Raw genomic sequence first — 23,664 nt, forward strand, 5'->3', positions numbered from 1 at the left:
TTCCCACAACAAACTGTCTTTGGCTTAGGACAGTCAGTGGTTACAGAGAGCACAGAAACCCAACAACAGTCAAGTTTAATTTTGGCCTGTTATCTATTCAAGAGTTTATTTCACTTGGTCGTGGCTCTCATATCACTGAACTGATCAGATAGTTGAAAGTGGGACATTTGCTTAGCCATGGATCACTATAATTAGCCTAACCATTCTGACCAGAGATATGGAAGTGTGAGGATTAAATGTAGCACAAGATAACATCTTATTAATCCCTGTGGCCTAATTTAAACATCTTCTGTCATGCAGTTCCTCCTCTGCTTCCTTCACGTCGCTTCCTTCTCAGAACTAAGCTTTATTAGAGAAAAACCAACAAAAAAAATAGTAAAACATCACACAGAATAGTTTGTTGTGTCAGATGATTTCTGGTAAATGTGGCATAAATGTGTGACACAGATGTTTTCACACATAGACTCACACAGCGGCAGCTCTCAGCTGTGCCGAGTGCAGCTCTAAATGTTTAATGGAGAGTTAAGAAATAAGGGGCATCTTCTGTCTCTCTGTCTCAGTCTGCATAGTGTCTCGTTCCCACCTGGCCAAGCTCCAGTGCTCACTGCAGCATTCTGACCCACTATGCTGCTGCATTGAGACCGGATACAAAGCCTCATTGGAGACTTTTTAGCTCCACTGAAGTTATGCGGTATATTGACTAGTGTTTGCAGCATAGGCTTTTGTTCTCAAACTTGGCCAGAGTGTGAAATTCCTCTGTCACTTGACTCTTGAGCACCTATACTTCATTTCCTGGCCATCGTCTTCACAACCTCAATGTCAGAGTAGTATGCAGGTCGTCTGACCACCACCCACCAGCCTGTGTCACGGTCACAGCCGCGGCATTGGGGAGAAGCCCTGGCTGTCCTTCAATGGCTCTTTCACTGCGGCTTGGTGACAATGCATTTTTTCCATGCCATAAAGCAGATGCTGTATTATAGCAGCACAATACTGGGCCCATCTGAAACTGTTTACCATGTGAAAGGCACACCAGGATCAGGATGCCTACCACTGTGTGGGGCTTTTTGACTCGCCACTCTATAATGAGTACACACAGGATGGAAAAGGGGCAGGCAGCTTTAACTTGCATTGTGATCACTGCATCAAGAGAGGAAATGCAGTATAGAAGTGCTGATCCAGGCTATTCTTCCAAGGCTGAGACTTTTTATACTTACGAGAATACAGAGATTACTGTGACATCAAATGAGCTTGTCAGCAGATAAATAGACAGGAAACTCGCAGTTTAAGTGTTTGTCCAGCTAATATAAAGATTGTCCTTTCAATGATTTAGTGCTATAAAAATGGTTTTAGTGGATTTCTGGACCCTGTTCTGCTGCGACAGGTGTCCTCTGGCTGAGGACAGAAATACTTTAACTGGTGACTGGACACTGATCTTTTAAGATCTCTTTCACTGAAAGTCAACAAATCAAGAACTAAGAAGTGAAGTGAAAACAACTTGACTTCAGCGGCTTAACCGGAAAAGAAAAGCCCTACAGTTAAATAGTAGTCCTTTGTGGGACTAGTACCGGTATTCTCTTGTCTTGCTGTTTGTTGACTGTGAGTTAAAGAGGCTCCCCTTGTTTTAAGTTGTCTGCCCTAAGGCCTTGTTGTATGATAGAGCACCCTCCCCTCTCTACACCTTTCTAAAAAAAAACACAACTAAACAGTGTTATACCAGCACTGCCGTTGGATTTACTGGTAGTCTGTAAGCAAGGCTATTAGTCACTAATTGAGCACTCAAGCAGAGAGAGACCTTGAAAGACCAGAAGTGCCTGACCAGACGGACTGGTTGGTCAGTCACCCTTGACAGCCAGATTGTTACCCACCCCAGACATGGTTTCAGGCCCTAGAAGGAACTACTGGAGACAGGCAGCACTCAGACCTCCTCCTGAAGCTAAGGTCCCCTCGGTCCTCCAGCACCTCTCAGAGGGCTTATCCTCCCTGACAAGAGCTCTCCGAGGCCTCCGGTCCTCAACTGACCATCAGTCATGTCAAGGACACACATCTATCATGTCAAGAGCCTTGAGAAATAAGAGCAGCACAGCACACATAAAAGCCCAGAGGAGGACATGTTTAAGTAAATTAACCCAGCTCCAGTCCCACCTCAGAAGAAGGATGTCACTATGGGAAATAAGGAAGTAACTGTGGGTGTATAATTAGATTTCTTCCTGTAGTTGGGTGAATGTGCCGCTGAACTCAGAGAAATGAGTGCTGCTGCCTGAGCAGAGCTTTGCATTCGTTTTTTTTTTCTGTAAAAACGTGTATCTCACTTTTTCTTTTAGCTAAACAGAGCAGTAATGTATGTCTTCATGAATGGTTGGTTGCTCGCTCCATCACCTTTGTCCAGACTGAAATATCTTGTAATTTTTTTGTAATTTTCTTCTTTTTTATTGTGATTGCTTTTATGCAGTATTTCAGAGCAGTATGAGGGCAATTTGTGTTAAGCATTATGTTGCAATACAGTACACCCCATTGTTTTCTATATGCTTCACAGCATCTTTGAGAGCAGTTTCTTGTAGCAATATGCTTTTTTTTCTTAATTTGTACATAAATAAGTGGGGAAAACGCTAAGTATGCTGTCACTGCATTTAGCTCACAATGAATTCCCTCCAGCCAATTTCTGAATAAAAAAATGTTGATCTATTCACCCAAATAACATTCCATCACTTTTCTTATTATGCAGCTGTCTATCCTGTCATCTCAGTTATTTCAGCAGAGAGCATCTGTCCCTTTTTACTGTATCATTTCCCTGAAGAGTGCAAGGTGTCTTGTCACAATTGCAGCAATGTAAGTTTTGCTTATCGACGATGAAGCAGAGGGAACACAGACCACAGAGACTAACGCAATGAAATTTGTCGCGGTTGTGAATCACTGAGCATGCAGCACAGATACCATAGCAATCATATCACTGAGAAAACTCAGGCCCTGCCTGCAAATGACAAGGCTGTTGTTTCCAGCAAATCAAGTGAAGGCATTTTCTAGCAGCTTCTTCTTATCTTTGGAGCCACTTTCTCTGACGTTGTGCATTCACGCAGAGCTTGTCTGTCTGCTTCGTTTTGTTACTAATTTATTCATTTAAGCAGTGGCAGCCACATTCAAAGACAATAGTGCCCAGGCTCTGCGTTGAATTAACCTCAATAATTATGCAGATTTGGGGAAAGAAAAGACCAATTGTTACACACTCCTCAATTCAAGCCCCCTCCTGTTCTTGACATCCAAGTGAATAAATTACTTGACCCAAGAAAATGTTTAAACTTCCCTCTTAAGAATCCACATGGGGCAACAGTGCACTGCCTTATCTGTGTAAGAATATTCAGATTTTACCCTCCAAGGTCAGCCATTCTTGTTTATGTTTGCATTACAGATCATTTTCACGTACTGTAGTCCTCTTGTAGACTAATGGAATCCATGCATCCACAGTAAGTGCATTGTCCTGTTGCCTGTAGTGCAGGGGATCCATTTCCTCAAAACATTTTAAAGGAATCCACTTTAAGTATTTCCAATAAAGACCGGGTTCACAGTGCTAATGGGTTGTTTGATCAATACACAAGCTTTCCCCTTGTAAATACCAAAGTTGGTTTCAACACATTTAAAGGAGAGCATTAGAATCCATTAAGTGTTCACTTGAATCCAGGAGCCATTTGATCTGCAATAAGGTGTTTACTGATGTTGTATTTTGAGCTTGAATTGTATCACCCTGATGAATTCTCACCATATGTCATTCAGTTACAATTCCTTATAGTCTTATAGTCTCATAGTTCGTTTTATTCCTGTGTCATGCCAAATATTTGGCATGGGATTACAAGGCATTACTGTATGAGACATAAAAAAATATAACAATATATTTTCCTGTAGCACATACGCAAAACTAAAAGAAAAACACCTACTTAATTTCAGGAATAAGTTTGTGAGTGTGATTCTCACGTGATCTTGTGTTATCGCGAGAATTCAGCTGTTGTGCAAGGTAAAGTAAAAATACCTGTCAAACTCATTGTTGTTAAACAATGTGTTCATTTCTTCAGATCATCACGTACTGATTTGTTTACCCTGAATAAATATTTGCACCTTTAATTGATTAATCTATTAGTTGATCACCTTAAAAGTAATTGGGAATTATTTTTGGGAACCTGTTGAAAACATAAGCTTTAGCCCTGAGAAAATGTCATTTGACATAAATCAGAAAATTGACAGATGGTTGTTAAAATAGTTGTTAGCACTCCAAATATTCAAAGAGAACATATCAAAATGTCCTCTAAATGCTTGGACAGATGTTTCATTAATGACACCTGGCCACAATCTAATCACACAGAGATGTAACAAGGTATTGGCTGACTGTGGAGAAAAAAAACAACAGACCACAACAACAGTAACAGAAGCCCGTTTGCATGCTAAAAAAAAGGGCAACTGAAATTCTGCCTAATGCACAGTGGAGGAGATGAAAGCCTCTCTCCAGCAGTGTGTCTGATGCTCAGCCTGTCTCAGATGAAGTATAATGACGGATCTGGATCATAGGAAGCCCAGGGATGTTGTTTTTATTCATGTGTTTATAAGAATTGATTCTTGATTCCAAAAAAGTGTCCCTTTCTGTCTGTGTTTACACGGCCCATAATTGGCTTAATATCTGAGGTAATTTGGGCTGTATGGATGTAGATCAGTGGGACATGTGTTAGTCTCTAATCACAGTTATTCAGTATCATTGTGTGTTTGTAACCACTGCCTTCTCTAATGCTGATCGGTCTCTCAAAGACAACCAGCTTCTACTGTGTGTTTTTGTGTGTGTTAGGTGATATATGTGTGGGTGAATTATTGATGCAGTGTAAATCCAATCTGCCTCATGGCAGGTGCGGTGTGTGTGTGTGTGTGTGTGTGTGTGTGTGTGTGTGTGTGTGTGTGTGTGTGTGTGTGTGTGTGTGTGTGTGTGTGTGTGTGTGTGTGTGTGTGTGTGTGTGTGTGTGTGTGTGTGTGTGTGTGTGTGTGTGTGTGTCAGAGACATTGTCAGAGAGGAGGAAGGAGCAGTACTGTAATTAAAAGGCAGCACAGTCTGCAGTCCTACCCACACATATTCAGCTATAGGCACACAGGCTAAAGTGTAGTTTGCATAAACATGACCACCAGTGTTGACACACGCACACACACACACACACACACACACACACACACACACACACACACACACACACACACACACACACACACACACACACACACACACACACACACACACACACACTGATTCTACAGAGAAAGCTGAGTTTTCCTCACTCTGCCCTCCCTTCAGCCTCAGTTGTGCCGTACAGTTTGTTTTCCTTTTTCTCTCCCTCCTTCTCTCACTCGCCATCTCTCTTTCTCTTTGTACTCTTTTCTCTCTCCCACAAACTTCACAATATGCCACACTCGAGCTGCAGCAGTCTGCTACTGTGCAGCATGCAGACAAACTGCTAATAGCTGACCAGTGATATCATCCCATTGTCCCTGTGCTGTCACCTGCACCAGAGAGCATGGAGTCTGGGAAGAGAGGGGAGGGAAAGAGGGGAGGGAGCAGGAGAAAAGAGGCAGAGGGGTGAGGGAGGGTGAGGGATCTAGGGAGGGATGGTGGACTGTTTGGTCTTCCTCCACTGGGCCAGTTAGAAACTGCAAAGACACAGTCTTAATGGGCAAACGACAAAGAAGGCCTAGTTGTAATTTTGGGTCAGGCACTTGATTTACTGTTTGAATCATGAAACAGGCCTGTATTTCTCATTCCTAATTAGACAGTCCACTCAATGTTTTATACCCAGCCTTTATTTGTTTGTCCTGGCCATTCACCCATCTTTCATTTGAGAATTTACAGTGCACACTAATACACACTCACACAGGGGATTCATGTTTCAGGGATGTACTCGTATGCCAAACAGATACACACTTGTGGACGTACAAACATAAACATTGCGGATTGATGTTGCAGGAATGTACACACTCTTCTCCCTTACATATATACAGTATATAGTTAAGTCCATGCACATAGCAGCTAACTAACTCCTTCGCTGGCCTTCACTTCTGCTCCTCTCATTTGCTCCTGCCTTTGGCATACCTTCTTTCTCTCCAATATTTCACTCCGTCTCCCTGTCTCTGCATTTTTATCTCAACACCTGCAGCAACATAGTGTGTGTGTGTGTGTGTGTGTGTGTGTGTGTGTGTGTGTGTGTGTGTGTGTGTGTGTGTGTGTGTGTGTGTGTGTGTGTGTGTGTGTGTGTGTGTGTGTGTGTGTGTGTGTGTGTGTGTGTGTGTGTGTGTGTGTGTGTGTGTGTGTCTGCAGTACATAGACTGATTAAACCTTTCAGCAATATCTCCTTCACCACTGGCTCAGCACACCTCAACATAATGCCACGTCGATGACACTCCCACCCTGCCAGCTGTCTGCGACTTGTTTTACGTTGATCATGGTTATTTCATTTCATGGGAATATCTGTCATCTGTATGTGTATTGAAGGAGAGAGCAGAATTTTTTACTCAGCCTTTGTTGCTTTTTGCTTGTGACTCATTGAATGTAATATAGATTTCACATCAGAGCATTGAGCAGGAGGCGAAAGATCAGATTGTCAGTTTTTGGACTCACGTAAAAGAAAGAAATTGTCTCAAAGTCAAGTATTCGCTGTGATGCAGGTGTTTTAAGATGTTTCTCCTTGCTTTTGCTTTGTCATTTAATCTCAGTAGTTCTATCTCGTATAGTCTTGCTTTTGAGGTGAAACCTTTGAAAAGTAAAGTCTTTTTCACTTTTTTCTGCACAATGTAGGTTGATATGCTGCTGATGCAATCCCAAGGCCAAAGGCTACATATTCAAAAACATGATAGATACGCATGCACATTTGTCTACATATGCCTATTTATAGTCTTCTTTGTTTTACTTTTGCATCTATTGGGAGTCTTGCTTAGATGCTTCGTTTCCAGACTGTAGGTTGGTTTACCACTTTGGTCCACAGTAAAATATCTCAACAATTATCATTTGGATTGTCATGAATTTTTATTCAGACCTTCATGGTTTTACAGATAATTAATTTTAGGGATCCCCTGACATTTAATGTAGCGCCAGCATTAAGTTGACATTTGTGGTTTTAAGTGAAATGTCTTGATAAATATTGAATCCGTTGCCATACAATCTGGTACACACATTCATGTTCCCCAAAGGATAGAGTCACTTTTCATCTGTCTTGCAACACCATCAGGTCTAAATTTCTGAACATAGAACACTTTAGTTTAAATTTTAGTTTATGTTCCTGCAAAATTCATGACATCAGCCTCAGTGGTACTAAGATGGTGAACATTGACCCTGCTAAACATCAACGTGCTAGTATGCATGCTAGAGCATGTTAGCATCCTGGCATCACCATTTAGCTCAAAATGTCACTATTCTTAAGAACCTACAGAGCTGCTTGTATGATTTTATACAATACTTGTAGTCTTATTGAGCACTGAATGCCCGGCAGCACTGCCATGTCACTTCTGACAGAGTGTGTGTGTGTGTGTGTGTGTGTGTGTGTGTGTGTGTGTGTGTGTGTGTGTGGATACTGTGCGTTTGTAGGGTCTTGGGAGGCTCAGGTTGTGTTGAGGAGACAGGTGGTGTGAGAGCTGAACACACAGCGTGGGTGAGGATGAAGAAGAGAAGAAGAAAGAGACAATAAGAGGAATTACATTTCCCTCCTGCTGCCACAAGCATGCACTTCAAAGATGTCACCAGGCTCCCTCAGCTGTTGTTGTGGTTAGCTAATGAAACTAATGAAAACTAATAAAATCAGCAGTGACAGTTGAGCAGCAAACTCAACTTCTGCTTTTTCTGTAGTAATGGGTTAACGCCATTAGCCTGGCGTTAAATGAAAGTGACATCCATTCATTCGGCCATGGCTGGTGTGTAATTCATCAGCGGGGCAGGTTGTTTGTGCTTATGGCTGCAGTGTTGCCAACAGTAATGAACAGCCTGGGTGACGCGCCCCTTGCAGCATCGATCGCACACTCTCACACAGACGGCAGATGGAAATTGGTCCTGGTGGGAAGGCAAAGGAGGCGCACACATGCCTGCACCTTCTGTAGCCACATATGGATGCAGGGATCAGCACACATGTACACACTGAGAGAACGTGTGCGTGTGTGCGTGTGGCATAGTGTGTGTTTATTGACGACCACGGATGCTCACTGGACCGAGGATGATCTTCTTATTGGTGACAGCGTGGAGCATATAGAGAAAAGAGACCAGCTCGGTGGGCCTTTCTCTCTATTTGCTGCAGAAAAATCTGGATCTTTTCCACCACCCCTCACATCCTCAGCTGGTGCTCTCTGCAATTGGAGGAAGGACCCACACACACACTGTAACAAACCAGGCTGTAGTGCTTCCTCTCCTGCTTCATTAACACATGAATGGTTGCCATATTGCCATACTGTATGGCTATTGTTGGCAAGTCACTCAAAGTCATTGACTTGAACATGGTGAGCTAACAATAGTTAAAGTAGGAGGGGTTCCTGTTCCAGTAATAGAGGTCATTCCCTAAAGCAAAATTTCTTTTATTACAACTTGGGCTTTATTTTTTCAGTTTTTCCCTTTTTAGAAAATTACATTAGGATAACATTGTATCATCAAGTTACTTGTTGGAATCTGAACAGAACAACATTGATGATCAGACAGGACAAGCCAACAGTATATATCAGTTTAGAGTTAAAACTCAAAATAAGCACACTGGAAATATCAGTGTATCATTGCACAGAGAAACTGTGCATTATAACAAACAACAGGGCAACTGACAAACATACCTAAAGGGCCCTCCGGGAACAGTACAGTCAAACAAAAACAATGGGTATTTGCTTTTTAGTTCTTCTTAGAATCTTGTGATGTCCATCGCGTGGGATTGCATTTAGTTTCTGTCCGCTATGATTGCATCGCACTCACCAAAGTAATTACGGAGATCCAGCAACACAGCAGCGTTGCTACGAATGTGTACAATGGGTAAACAAACATGAGCGTTCAGACATTCATACAAGTTGTAAACAAATCCCTAGTAATGCAATTGAAAGAGATAACAAAGGGGGACAATAAATGATTTACCCCAAACTGTTCATTGTCAACAACTGTCATAGTTTATTGATTAATTTCCTGGTTTAACTTGGAGGTACTCCACTTGCAGTAAGAGAGCACTTACTTTGGGGTCAGATCTCAGCTATTAACATGGCGATTATAGTGTTATTATTAATAGGACCCTAATTGAAACTTATCAGAATTAATCTGAACTATCCCTCAATAATGCACGTCACAAAAGCAGAATTGATGTTGTAAACGGTTACGGGGGGAAAAAAAGAGACCAGTGCTGCTCTGGCTTCTGTTAAGTTAAACTCTTGTGTGTTTTGAAGTGCGTCAGTAAGGGTCTTTCAGCTAAAAAAGAAATACGATACACGACACTACAGGTCCTTAACCTCAGGGATGGTCTGCTGCCTGTGTGTGGTAAATCTCTCCTATTCTACACTTTCTTTGTTTTTTTTTTTACTACACTCTCTCTGCCTCCCTCTCTCTCCCTCTGTCCTTTTCTTTTTCTGTCCATCATCCTTTCTGTTGTCTGTGAGCATGTTAACACTCCAGCCCTGTCAGTGAGCCTCATAGCTCCATGGTAACCAGTCACGCCATTCTTTACCAATGTGTCCTTGTGCATGTGTGTCTGTTTGTTGCAGAGACTGCCTGTGTGTGTGTGTGTGTGTGTGTGTGTGTGTGTGTGTGTGTGTGTGTGTGTGTGTGTGTGTGTGTGTGTGTGTGTGTGTGTGTGTGTGTGTGTGTGTGTGTGTGTGTGTGTGTGTGTGTGTGTGTGTGTGTGTGTGTGTGTGTGTGTTGATAGGCGGGATTTGGGTCTTGTTTAGTTTCAAAAAGCAGAGGAGAGGTCGCGGCCATCCCTATGGGCCTCTTGCTGTAATTCATGTAAATTCCCTTAAGACCCCGGCCGCTTTGTTTTGCACATTGTCAGATCAGATGCCCGTGTCATCAATGTGGATTGATGCAAAAACATTTTTTTCCGCTTCATTGTGAAATTCCTTCACCTGACTCCTTCAATAGTTAACCAGATACCTCAAGTTATCCTGATAGTCTTGCTACGTGATAGCTCTTTCACCAGAGTCCTCAGCATTATTGGGGTTTGTAACAAGCGTTATAATAAGTTCAGCCAGAGTTAACTGGGCGAAAATTGATACAGAAATGCACAATGACAAAATGTAGAGGCTGCCAAAGGACAGTGCTGTTCTGTGTTATCAGGGTTATTGTCACAGTTTATTACTTGATAGAGAATCAGATTTAAACAATTACTGATTCTATCTGACCTGAAAAAATGTTGGGAGTACTCAAACAAACAAGCGTCGAAAATCACTTGTAGGAATTGGAACGCATCAGGAGCAAACTTAGAAGGGTTTCCTCATCTATACTTCTCTGAAGTATTTCACAAGTGGCCACCCCCCCACCCCCCACTCAACCACCCACCCCGCCCCGATAGCCTTTTGAACCCTGCCCTTCATTCTCTCTCCGGGCCAATCATATTTCACTCCCATTCACATCCCTGAAAAGGAAATTCAAAAGGAGTCCTCGCCATGAACACCCACTGATAGACAAACACATACTCACACACACAGATGCAGAGAGTGTGCAGTTCTAGCTAGGAGGGCTTGGTCTAGACCGCAGCATGAACTTTGTTCTGTTAAAAGTTGCCATTGAAATATGCAGTTGCCATTGAAATATTGTTATTCTATTGGTGTCGTGACAAAGAGCAGGGAGGGCGCCGGTCCTATCTCAGTGTGAGTCTGAAGGAGCAATGGGCTCGCCCAGTGTCTCAGCTCAACGGAGTCAGTGTGCAGAAATAATGCCCATTAGACTTGGTCAATCACGCCCCTCGCTCAATGAAATATGGCCCTTTTACTCATTTCATACCATAATGCATACACCTCACTGCTATCCATCATCTCTCAGAAAGATGTCTGCCACTATGAATGCTTTTATTTATGATACATTTTTTAAATTAATGGCTCCTCATGCGTCAACGTTTGATGCTGAGAAAGCTAAACATGATGAGTTATGTGTACACAGAAAACAACCAAAGCCGTTCATTAGCAAATTAAGGTGGAATTCTGGCACAGGGGTTTCAGGTCTCTTGACCACCAATGAAGCTCTGACGGTCTGTAGGCTGATGGTTTCATCATGGTTAGTGGGTGGAAATTATAAACTCGCAGTTGCATGCAACAATGACCATGCTATGAAGCCATTGAGCACGTCCAACTCGTGCAGACAGAATTCATGTGCCTTTGTAGGATTATTAAGTGGTTGTTCCCAAACCTACACCAATGGAAACAATTGAGCAGATCCTTTAATTAAAGATGCCCTATGGGGTTTTCTTGTAAACAAATAATAAATATGTTTTACATCCAGTGTCACACAGAAAAACGTGTGTGTATCCTTCAAGCTCAGACAGATGTGTTGAATGCATTTCCTTCCTCATAAAACATTTGAATAATCCATGTTAACTTGCTCGCAGACTTCTTCTTCTCTGCCTTTACCCGCACATTGGTGCATATCTTATCGTGTTACTGCCGACCTGTAGATTAGTTGAACAGTGTGAAACCATTGGCATAAATGCCATGTACAGTATCATTGCACGTGTTCATGAGACAAACAAAACAGCAAATAAAGAATTTTACTTTACCTATCTACTTATGTTGTTTGGTTGCTTGGTTGGCTATTGGCTATCTGACATGGGTTGTTGGGAGGGATGACAGGGTTGGGTTTTTTGTTTTTGTCTCTGTTCTTTTCTCTGTTCTTTTTCACTTTAAAGCAGACACACTGTATGGCCCCAATGTCAGCTGGGATCGGCTCCAGGCCCCGCGACACCGAAAGGGACAAGCGGTTGAAGATGAATGAATGAATGACACTGTATGGCTGTAATGCTTTTTCCTGTGTAATTGTCTGCAAAATTTAATAAAAAAATGTGGGGAAAAACCCCCAAGAACTCCATAGCGAAGAAAGACACCGATACAACAATGCGAAAATAATCCATTGCAGGCCAAAGTCCTACATTCGAAATCCTAGTATTTAGTATTATAAAAAGTAAAGTATTATCAGGTGGTTCTGCACTGAAATGTCCTTTGACTGATCACTGCTGCTAGCACTGGATCAACATGGAAACAGCATTTATATGTTGTAGCTGGTGGAGGTGAAGCTAGTTTTAACTACTACTATATAAGATGTTTGTTTACTTCTGGTTCGGCAAGCAGCAATATGGAATCAACTGTCACACATCACAATTCTGTGCACACCGAGTAGCCGTATTCACACGGTTGCTCAAAAAGAGAATATACAGACTTTGTGCATGTGTGAGAGGGGTTATAGACATCTGAAATGTAACAAGGAGCCCCAACTAGACACTGTCACAAGCCAAACACTAGCCAAACTGCTGATTTAACCTTTAACAATGTATTGTATGTTATAAGATCGTCATAATAACATCTATCAAAGAAAATATTTGACTAAAAAGTACATAAGGTACAAAGTACACTTAGGGCGCACTAACACTGTCCTTCCGCACCGGGCCCCGGGCTTTAGAGCGTGATCACACTATCCTTTTGGCCGCGGCCAGAACCGGTTTTTCAGCTAAAGTCTAGTACCTTTAAGTAGTGTGAGCGCACCCGCTCCGCGCTCAACTGGGGCCAGCTGGGCCGCCACGGCCCGCTTGAAAGAGGTGGGCTTTAGCGGAGCCGTTTGCACATGTACGAGCACGAGCGTGCGCACGTGTACGAGCACCAGCACGAGCCCTACGGCAGTAGCGTTATGTCCGCCTGTTCGGACATGTAAATAGAAGGACGGACCATGCGCGGACATTTAACAACAACAACAATGGCGGTGAAAGGTTCATGTTGGTGTGATGCGGAGGTGGAGTGTTTACTGCAGATTTGGTCGGATGAAAATATTCAAAAACAGTCAGACAAGACGCACAAAAACTCCGAGGTCTGTGGAAAGATTTGTAAACAAAGCCACACACACGCGATCAATGCGTGTGACGTGTTACGGCTTGAAGGCGTATGGACAGCAAGAAGTATTGGCCGAGGCCCTGGTAGTGTGAGTACAAACGGGGCTGGGGCGCGGGGGGGAGAGGGAGGGGGGACAAGTACCCTAAAGCCCGGGTCTCGGTCCGGGAGGATAGTGTGAGCGCGCCCTTAGGGTACTTGTCCCCCCCTCCCTCTCCCCCCGTTGGCCAGCCCGTTCTTACTCACACTGCCTGGGCCTCGCGCAAATGCTTCTTGCCTGTCCATACGTCATCACGCCGTAACACGTCACATGCGTTGATTGACGTCATCGCGATGCGTCGCTTTGTTCACAAATCTTTCCTTAGACCTCAGAGTTTTTGTGCGTCTTGTCCGACTGTTTTTGAACATTTTCATCCGCCCAAATCTGCTGTAAACACTCCACCTTCGCATCACACCAACGTAAACCTTCGCCACCATTGTTGTTGTTGTCAAATGTCCGCGCATGGTCCGTCTTTTTTTTTTCTATGTCTGAACAGGCGCACATAAAATGACGTAAGACCCGCTGTAGGCGTCGTGCTCGTGCTCGTGCTCGTACACGTGCGCACGCTCGTGCTCGTACATGTGCTAACGCGCTCTACAAAAGCCCACCTCTCTTAAACGGGCTGTGGACGGCCAGCTGGCCGCAGCTAGACGCGGTGCGGTTGCACTCACACTGGTCAAACGCACTAGGCTCTACCCGAAAAACCTGTTTTGGCCGGTGCGGAGGGACAGTCTGAGTGCGCCCTTAAGTACAGTACATGAATAAATGTACTTCTTTACTTTCCACCACTGCAGCTGCGAGGGAAAAAAAGTTTTAAAGAGTGTTTCTAGATACTGGAGTCTAAATCATTGTTCACTTTGATGGACAAAGTGCGTTGAGGCAGATAATGTTACATTTTCTGTCCTTTTGTAATGAGAGGAGCATTATTTAGGGCCGGGCCCAGAGAATAGTGACTCTTTCAAAGGGATAGCTCCCACCATTGTTGCCCTCTGCAACCATAGTCAAAAGACCTTTTTTCACATCTATTCTTTTAAAACAGGTTGCAATAATACCGGTGAGGAGTCGGCAATAAATAAGCTTACCCTCACTGAGTCAACTAGATTAGATTGCATGGGGACATCTGTTGAGTGTAGGTGAGCACTTTCTCTGGCTTCTCACTGTATGGGAAAGGAAGTCCTTAGGATTTGCCTTGAGGCTTTTTCCTTTTATTTGTGTGGCTTTGCTGATTTTGCTCCACCTCCACCCTCTATTGAACATCCAGAAAGCTGCATTGACTCAAGCACTATCAGTGCAGCTGACAGATATTCTAGTGTACATCGTATGCCATTTGATTTATCATGCAATTACAGTGTTAATTTTGCTTTGATGCTCAGCCAAATTCATATTGCAGGATGTCATGCTCTGTCATCTCATCACCCTGCAGACAATTCTGTCTGATACAAAACAAATAACTTCTTGAAAATTGAATGCATCTGTAGAAAACCCACCCAATTCTTAGTGGATTCTGATAGCTGTTCATGTGATACCAGGAAATGTTTAACCTCTATTGTAGAGAGACAAAAGGTTGTTTTAATCCCACTGTGAGAGGGAGGGGTCAGGGGATGGACATGGGAGGAGGGGTAGTGGGTGTGTTGGAGGGAGCGTATTTGTGAGGGTATCGGCTCGTCTCTCTTTACTGTCACTCAGTCACAGCAGACACATCGATGAAAACACAGCCACTGGGATTACAACAACAGAACTGTGCTCTCACACAGCGGATGCAGACATCAGGGATTTGTTCTTATTGACACACACACACATACGCAGATAAAGGTGATGTATACTTTATTTTGTAAATGGACGTTTTATGCCACTTGTTGTGTGGAAAGTGCAGCTCATGGATGCTCTTGATGCACAGATGATAGTCCAAGTCAACTGGATTTTTTGTTTAAGGCTTGAACTCCTGAACTAATTAAACCTCCTGGAGGATTTTACTGAAACATTGAATCAATCTAGTCTATGCTTAATATGTAATGGTGAGGCTCTTCTTCCTTTTTATATAACTGTAAACTTAAAATTTGATTGTTTTGGACATTGGACAAGGTTTCCTCGAGCTTACAGAACTTGTGATGGCTGTTTCTCACTGTTACTTTTTTCCCCTGTTGAACATAGACTAAACGATACATCCATTAGATCTGAAACGATTAGTCGATTGAGAGATAATTTTGTATTTATTTAAGTAACTAATTTGATAGTTGATTAATCATTTCAGTCATTTTTGACACTTGAAGATGTTATCTTGGGCCTAGGGAAAGTGTTATGGACATTTATTATTATTTTTTGACATCCTATACACCAAGCACTGAGTTCATAAGGAAGATAAAAACATCACATTCACTTGGTTTGGTCTTCTAATTGTAGCCTGTGACATATTGACAGGTGAGGATGTTGGGATATTTCTTGCAGTGTGGTTTATGTCCATAAGACCTTGTTTTCTGACACTGTGCTGTGTTGTTAACATTTTCATGGATAGTTTGCACTTTTCCAGCACTTGAATATCAACACATCTTCTGCTGTTTATTCTGCTGACTCTCAGCCCGCCAGTAATGGCATAAGAGCCCATCTCTGTCTCTGCGATTGCGTCCTGTGATGTAAATTCATTATAGGGGAAGAGTGTGTATCGGCTCTAATTATTTCTCCCCTCTTTGGCAGTAATGATATTTCATCGGAAGAGCGGTATCGTCTACAGCCACACTCTGCCTCTCATTAGGCAAGAGTCTAGAATTAAACCCACAGGCTGCTATGCCAGTGCTGAGCCCCCTTTCCCTGTCTTAAAACACACACACACACACACGCACTCACACACACACACACACACACACACACACACACACACACACACACACACACACACACACACACACACACACACACACACACACACACACACACACCATGTCAAAACAACACAGCCTGCAGGAGAACACCAACAGACTCTCATTAGAGAAATGTGTGACACCTCACTACTTGTATTATCTGCATTGAGCTATGCTTGTTGCATATCCTCATTACCTAATACTTAACATTGTATATCAGTATTTATATTGATAGAGATGCATTGAGTTGAAAAATATTCTAATAATTTACCCACCCAAGATTAATCATTCATGTTGCAATCCTACATGTTAGCAAATGATTGCTTATTTACACATCTAGCAGATATGGAGCAACATTAGCATTTATTTAGTGTTGTGTTAACAAATGTAAGTCTATCCACTGCTTCCTAAATATCTGTTTCTTTCTATATATCTTCCTCTGTTTGATGTTTGGTGATGGGCTGGTAGTGTGCAGAGGGAACTGAAACAGTAAAATGTGCTATAAAACCAAAACTGCTAGGTGGAAGACACTAAAAACCCTCAGGAGAGTTGGGTTATATTTCTCTCTGGGTTCATCACCATATTCGTGACCCCTTTAATGTTAGAAAATTAACAGTCATTTCATCCAATATTAATATAAAAAAATACTCATTAGTACAGCTTAAAGTTTCAGGATGACTAAAACGCATATTTCTTCTTTTTATTTGTCTATGAATCCTTTCTCCTAAAATGTTGTTGTATTATCTATATTCATGAAAGATTCAGCGGTCTGTTGTCAGTCCTCATGACACGAGAGCGCTCCCCGAGGTATTGAGGGCTGAGGGCACCACACGTCTCTTGCTGTGAGTTGTTTTGTAGTCTTGCTTGGTGCCTTCTGTCAGCATCCGATCTCAGGCTATTTTCAGTCTCGGTTCTCCGGCCCTTTCCTTATCACCATGGCAGCCGAGCTGGACTGTTCTCAGCTCGGCTCTGTAGTGTCTAAGGGCTGAGGTGGAGTGGCTGGATGGTGGGCTCAATGCGGTAGGGGGAGGCCGCTTTTGATGGGATCAGCCTTCAGCACATTCAAACAGGATGTGGGAAGGTCATTTTGTTGTTGTATTTTGATCATGGGTCTCAGCTGTAATGAGATGTTTCACTGCTATCTAGCAAATGCTCAGTAAGGGAGAAATTACTGTAAGACTTGAACACGATGATATCTGAACTGTAGCTCTGTGCACAGGAATGGTGTCAGCACAGGTGTCAGTAATAATACAATGTGATGCTGCGAGTGAATAGCCAGTCAGTGTTTATTTTTTTTTAAATCTGGGTCAGGGGCCTTTCAAATTCAGGGCTGTGGGAAGACCACATTTTCTGTTGTTATATTCTGTAAGAGGTAATATGTTATTGACAGGAGCTAAGGCTTTCTAAATCCTTGAAATGTACAAAAGGTTGAAGGGAATAATGTAGGTTTTAGGGGGATAGCATGCAAGTAACAAACCAGTGATTTTAGACAAGCTAACTGTGCATAGATGCTGCAGAATTGAATCTTGGGTGATAAGATAAAACAGAGATCCTGAGAGAAAACAACTGAATAAACCACATCTGTCATATGTGTGAAACAGAATTAATGTAAACCTGTAGTTCACAATTGTATCTGCGTAGCGGTGCAGAAAGCAGTTTTCGTATTTAACCAAGTGGAAACGGTGGAGTCTTTCAACGGGGCTTCCACACTCATATTTGGAGCAGCAGACTGAAGTCGATAAGCCTTTGCTAGAAGAAAATTGGATTGGCTTCTTCAATCATTTTTGGCCATCGATTCCGGTAGTGTCTGTGCTCACTGTGACAATGTTTGAGGGGAAGAGAGGAGAGGATTGGGGAAGGTTGAGAAGAGAATTGCTGTAATGTAAGGAGATTATTAGAGAAGAGGAGAGAAAAAGAAGGAAAGGACAGGTTAAGAGAGGCTTTTCTGTGACCACATGTCAAGAGATATTCCCAAAGGAGAAGAAAAAGGAAAATGACAGAATCAATCAGAACAGGGTACCTGAGACTACACTACTATGTTTTAATTTTAAAAAGGTGTTTTAAATTAAAATTATCTCCATGCTCGCAGGTGTATTAGCTAAGTAATCTCTGTCCCAACACGCCTGAAAATATCATAAATCGTACATTCAGCAATGCGCGTGGCAGTGTAAACAAGGTATAGGTAGCATGATAGCATTACTGGACACGACTAGAAGAGGACATGAGCTTGAATAATTGCTGGCTTCCTGCACATGTAGGCAGTAGTAGCATTTTAAAATGCAAAATAGCTGCACAAGGTCAGAAATGGCTGTAATTTGTTTATTCATGTCAAATTAACCACCGATAGTCAAGGCTGAGGTCTGAAAAAGGGTTGTGTGAAGGGGCATGACGAATTAGGGAAGGATACGTTGTGACTAAGAAGACCACGGAAACAAACTTGGGTGTGATGCCAGGTGTAAATGTAGCAACAGTTATTGCTAAGTTGAAACGAAAACATATTAGTGTGGATAATCCTATTTACCTTAGACCTTGCCGAATTCCCATAATTAGAGCAAGGAGTTGTCATGTGAAACATACTTGAGCAATAATGTATTTTTTTTTTTTTTTTAAATGTGTCATGAAGAGCTATCATCTCCCAAGACATTCTGCTTTTAAGGCTTAAATATTCTGGGATGAAAGGAGGAGATTTAAGGAGAGGATTGGGTAATAAAGAAAAAAAGAAAAGAGGACAGTACAAAGTGGTAGGGCCGGAGGAGAGAAAAGGTGATGTGAGGAGATTATTAGAGAAGAGGAGAGAAAGGAAAAGTACAGGATAGGTTAGAAGAGGACACCTAGAGACAAAGCGTGAGATAACAAAGGAACATAAAGACAATATTGAGCAGAGAAGACAGAAGAGGAGATGAGGTGAGAGGGAAGAGGACAGGGGTAAGGGTGGCTGTAAAGAAAACAGGACGAGGAGAGAAAGGGAAAGGAGAAGAGAAGGAGATCAGTGAGATGAGACAAGACAAGAGGAGGGAGGAAGGGAGGAGACTTGCTCTCAGCAACAGGTTTTGTTTCTTTCAGTTTGGATTACACACTCCTGCCTCTGAAAATCCATGTTCACACTTTGGTTTGCACAGCTTGGATGTTTGCTTTGTTTTTCACCATCTAAACTTGTCACAGTTGGAACTGATTGAAGCACATTTCCAAAGACACTCAAGGATGAATATGCGTTTAGAAAAAAATCACTTCTTTCACAAGACCAAGCGTTTGATGAGGAGGAGAGATTTCCTGTTGGAACATCCTGGTGTGTAATCTGTGGTGTGACTGTGACAGCAGGAGAGGTTTTAGCAGATTATAATAAAACCCAAACGCGGAATAGTAGGTGCATTGTGAAGTCAAATAGATCTGCTGGATGTCAGGAAACATAAATACTTTAGCCGTGCAAAACTTTCTTCCAAGAAACCTTATTAAGATATATTGTATTTTCTTTTTCAGGTGGGTTTTAAGTCCCGGGTTGTTTCCACAAAAGAAGAGCAGAGAAATCTGAATTACGAGTTCTCATATGTGTTATTTTCTTCCCTTTTTGTTTAACCAGATTGAAGAAAACCACAGAAGAAGAAGAAGAAGCAGAGGAGGAGGAGAGAGGGGATTTTAGTTTCTCTGGTAAGTTGGAAACATTTCCGTCAAGCCTTGAATCCATTTTTTTCATCTCCACCAACACCATCATTTTCCAGAATAGTGTGAGCTTCCTGCCTCTCAGAATCAAACGCTCTTGTTCTTCTCAAAGGCATTTCCCTTCCCGAAGGATGTTAACACACACAAGTGTCAGTCTGTTTGCCATGCCTGGCAAATGTCTCCAGTCCAAATATCTTCATCTACGCTGTTGCCAGAGTATGAATGTATTAATATTAACACTCTCTAAGTCCCTGAACGACTTCCACAGCTATGACTCTTTCCGCCTCTGTTGTGATGCCGGCTCCTTTGCTCTCGCTGTAAGGCAAAGGTCAGCGCTTGCTTGGCTGGCATTCGTCCACTGGCAAAGTTTCTTTTTTGTTTCGGCCGCTTTATTGGCAGCAAGGTTTGGCAGGGAATAGAAAAATCCGACACTGTGTTACTAGTGTCCAACTGTCTTTTTGATGGATATGGTTGTCAAGGTAACACCCCCTCTCATCCTCGCCCACTGCTGTGACAGTGGGCGTCGATACTTAGAAATCACAAAATAGCACTTAGAGCCTATATTGCGCTTAGTGCCTCTCTCTTATTGACACGTAATGTGTCGTAATGGAGCAAGCAGAGGTGGAATAGTACCCTAATGGCAGTTGCACAATTAAGAGCGAAAGTAGCTCCCTTCAGCACAAGATCTAAGTGTGCATTACAACCCAGAGAATTGACTCTCAGGTCACACAGTTTTTTGTTTTTAAATGACCCTCAGTAACCTTTGGCTTGTCCCCTTATTTGGCGGTGCTGAGAGTGTGTCTGTTGAGAAGTTGATCTAATGCTTTGTGAGATGTGATGTGACGGTGTGATGTGTGTCCACCGCCCAGTGGAGTGTGACGGAAAGATCCCACCGTCGAGCTGTGTGGGGAGGCTGAACGCACAGCTGAGTGGAGTGTTAAGGGACTCCGACGGCTCGGAGCTCATCTACCTCTGCTGTTTGTGCTACGCTTGTTTTATTTTTGGAGATGGGAAGGGCAGGTGCTCTCTCTAAGTTTATCCATTTATGTGCCTATTTCAATCTTTCGCTTTGCCTCTGCCTATCTGTCAGACTGTTTGTCTCTGAATGTCTCATTATTTCTGTCTCACTCCTGTCATCACACTGTGGCACTGGGTTGTTGCTGTTGTCAGGCCAGAGAGGCTGACTCCACATTTTTCAATGGCCGAGTCATAGAGCGCCACATGTAGGAGCTGCAGACCAAATTTGCGGTTTGGAACACAGTGAGGCGTGAAGCGTCCATTGTGAGCAGCAGTATTCAGGGCACAGGCCCTTCAGTGGAAGGCCGCAGAGGCTTCTGTTTACCTCCATAGTGCTGTCTTTCATTGGTTTCTCTCACGTGGCCATCAGGGAGTGTGGTACTATTGTTGTGTTTGTCTGTTTTAATGCCAAAGTGGAAAAAAGAGTGGGCATCAGCCAATCAGAGATTTGCCTCTTTAGAAATAGCTTTGATATTGTTAACTCTACATGATAACATAACTCTGTCTTTTCATATACAGTGAGTATTGAAACATATTGGATTTGTAATAAAAACGTGACTAAGTGCTGACTGTGGCATATTGGATGAAGAGAGAGATTCTTGGCCCTTTTTAAAATCCCAATTTTAGCAGAGTGCTGCAGGACAACAAGGCAACTGAGGAGTTTTATGGCCAAATTCTTGATTGTCCGCCTGACCTCAGGCCAACTCATCATGTATTTTACTTGCTTAAGACCGAACTGAAGGCAAAAAGCCCCTGAAACAAGCAAGAAGTGCAGATGGCTGCAGTACAGGCCTGACAGAGCAACACCTAAGAAGATGCCAACCCTCTACTTGTGATTGTGGGTCGTAGAATCCAGCCAGTAATTTAAGGATTTAGATCTAAATATTGAATATGATGAGATATTAAAAAGAAGAATGGTCATTGGTTAAAGTCCAACTGGGGATATTTGTTTGTTGCATGTCCTGTTGCATGCTTCTCTCTGCCCACAGCTCCTGTCAAACTGTATCTATAATAAGGTAAAATAAAAATAATAATAATAAAACACTAAAAGTGTTTTTTTTGTAGTCTTTGGCATCATTCGTATCAATAATAACATTGTGCTCATCAGTGTAATTGCTGGGATTTCAGGTTGTACCAACATAACTACAGAGATCTTTGGGTTTAGGAGGTACAGTCTGGGCTGTGATTGTAGATGATGGCTTTTGTTTTCTCTCAGATAAGTTTGGCTAACCTAGGGGTTTATTTAAAACTGTTTAAACCTGCCTGACCTCTCTTTAACAATGCCCCCAAATCTCAACAGGTGATTAGCCCACAATGTTGAACTACGGTATATAAAACCAGAGATTATATTTTGTCCCCTTGAATTAAGAGGCCACAAACAAATGGGAATAATTTTAAGTTTATCTTAATACTTTCTAACTGCTCTGTACAGAACAGGCTACATTCATATAGTTAATAAGTCAACAAATGAAAACACCAAGGACTGGACTTTACGGCACTTACTCTCTCAAACATCCTCCTTTCCATAAATTCCAGCGTAAATTCACAGTGTCATCAGTGCCACAGCATCGTTCTTACAAGGTTAGAAAAAGCCACAATGTTAAGCTGTTCTGAGTTCAGACGAGTTGCAGATGAGCAAAGGTATTCAAACACACACACAAAGGGCTCCTGGGCTGCTCCCAGCACACGTTTTAGATAAACATGTCGAGATATTTCATAGGTATCTCTTTGATACGAGCCTGACAATTCTGTGACTGTTCTCTGTGTCAAGAAATGGGTTTTGTGTGCTTGTGATTGAGTGCATGTGTATGTGTGTTTTTCAGTGTCTTTGTGGCCATATGAGAAGCAGAGACAGGGAGGTGCAGGGCGACACGGATAAAGTGTTAGAAAGAAGGACATGAATAAACAAATAGATGAATAGATGGATACAAAGACAGTGAGGGAGAGAAAGAGGCTGAGTGATGTGAAAGAGGTTGGTGAGGCCCCTCTTGAGGGGCTTCTGCTCTCCTTCTCCATCTTTCATGGTTGTGGAGAAAGCTGGCTTCATGCACAACTGACTCACAAACTGGTGAGAGTCTGAGGAGACACCATTCTATATCTGGCTCCGCATCTCCACCTTTATTTTTCTTTTCCCGGCTCCTTTCACCTTCTCTCACCTGCACAAACCTTCCTCCAGGCACTATTCTACCTTCACTGCCCTCTCTGTGCAATTATCTGATCCAGCCTCAGATATTTTCCTTTTTTCACACTGCTGAAGGCATCTATACTCATTCCTCTATATCCATTTATGTGTTATCCATTGTGACAAGTTGATTTATCTATTATTAGGTATTAGCACTGAAACCAGCAGCCACTTTTCTTAGCATAAAGACGAGAAACAGTGGGAAACAGTTGGCTTGGTTCTGTCGAAAGTTAAGGTTTGTCAGGGGTTATATACTGGAATTATGTCTTGGAGAAAGCCAGGCTAGCTGTTTCTCCCTTATACCAGTCTTTATGCTAAGCAAGTAGTCTCCTGGCTATTTAGCATACAAACACAGGAGTGATATCAGTCTTTTCGTCTACTCTATTGTCCAACTATTCCTCTAACAGAGTGAGCGAAGGAACTGGATTTCTTACTTGAGATAAAGAAAAAAGATGGTCAGACAGAATACTTGAATGACCTGATTTATTTGAAGTAAAAAATGCATGTAGTCTCAAGTCTTACGGTGAGGGCCTTGTATAGATTAGACAGTGACAGGACTAGAGGAAATAGAGCCCAGGTTATATACTAACCAGTTACCTACCTCAAAGCTTGTGCTCTTTTTGTGACCACAATTTAAATGTCCGTATCAATTTTTTTTGTTAGAGTACAGAATTGTGGACTCTCATTTCATCTTTATTGCTTGGTATATATCTGAATCCTTCTTCACACTGTGGGTGAATCCAGAGTATCGACGGGATAGAGAGGACTATCCTCACACTCTCATAAGCTGGTGGGATCTATCTGTTTGGTGGGGCCTCTAAGACACAAAATGATTTATGTGCTGTTAGGCGTAGGTCCTGGTC

The 23,664-nt window shown here is 42.4% G+C and overlaps 1 protein-coding gene across 3 annotated transcripts in view; it reads left to right on the plus strand.

The window, feature by feature from the left end:
- The window catches only part of LOC310949609 (neuronal cell adhesion molecule-like), a 72,960-nt gene that overhangs the window by 12,815 nt on the left and 36,481 nt on the right, over window positions 1–23,664 (plus strand). For all 3 annotated transcript variants that reach the window (XM_083917101.1, XM_083917103.1, XM_083917102.1), the window contains exon 2: window positions 19,523–19,590. The gene's annotated coding sequence lies outside the window, so the exon portion shown is untranslated. The remainder of the gene's footprint in view (window positions 1–19,522; window positions 19,591–23,664) is intronic.

Source organism: Echiichthys vipera (genome assembly GCF_963691815.1).
Source record: "Echiichthys vipera genome assembly, chromosome: 7".
Lineage (NCBI taxonomy): Eukaryota > Metazoa > Chordata > Actinopteri > Perciformes > Trachinidae > Echiichthys > Echiichthys vipera.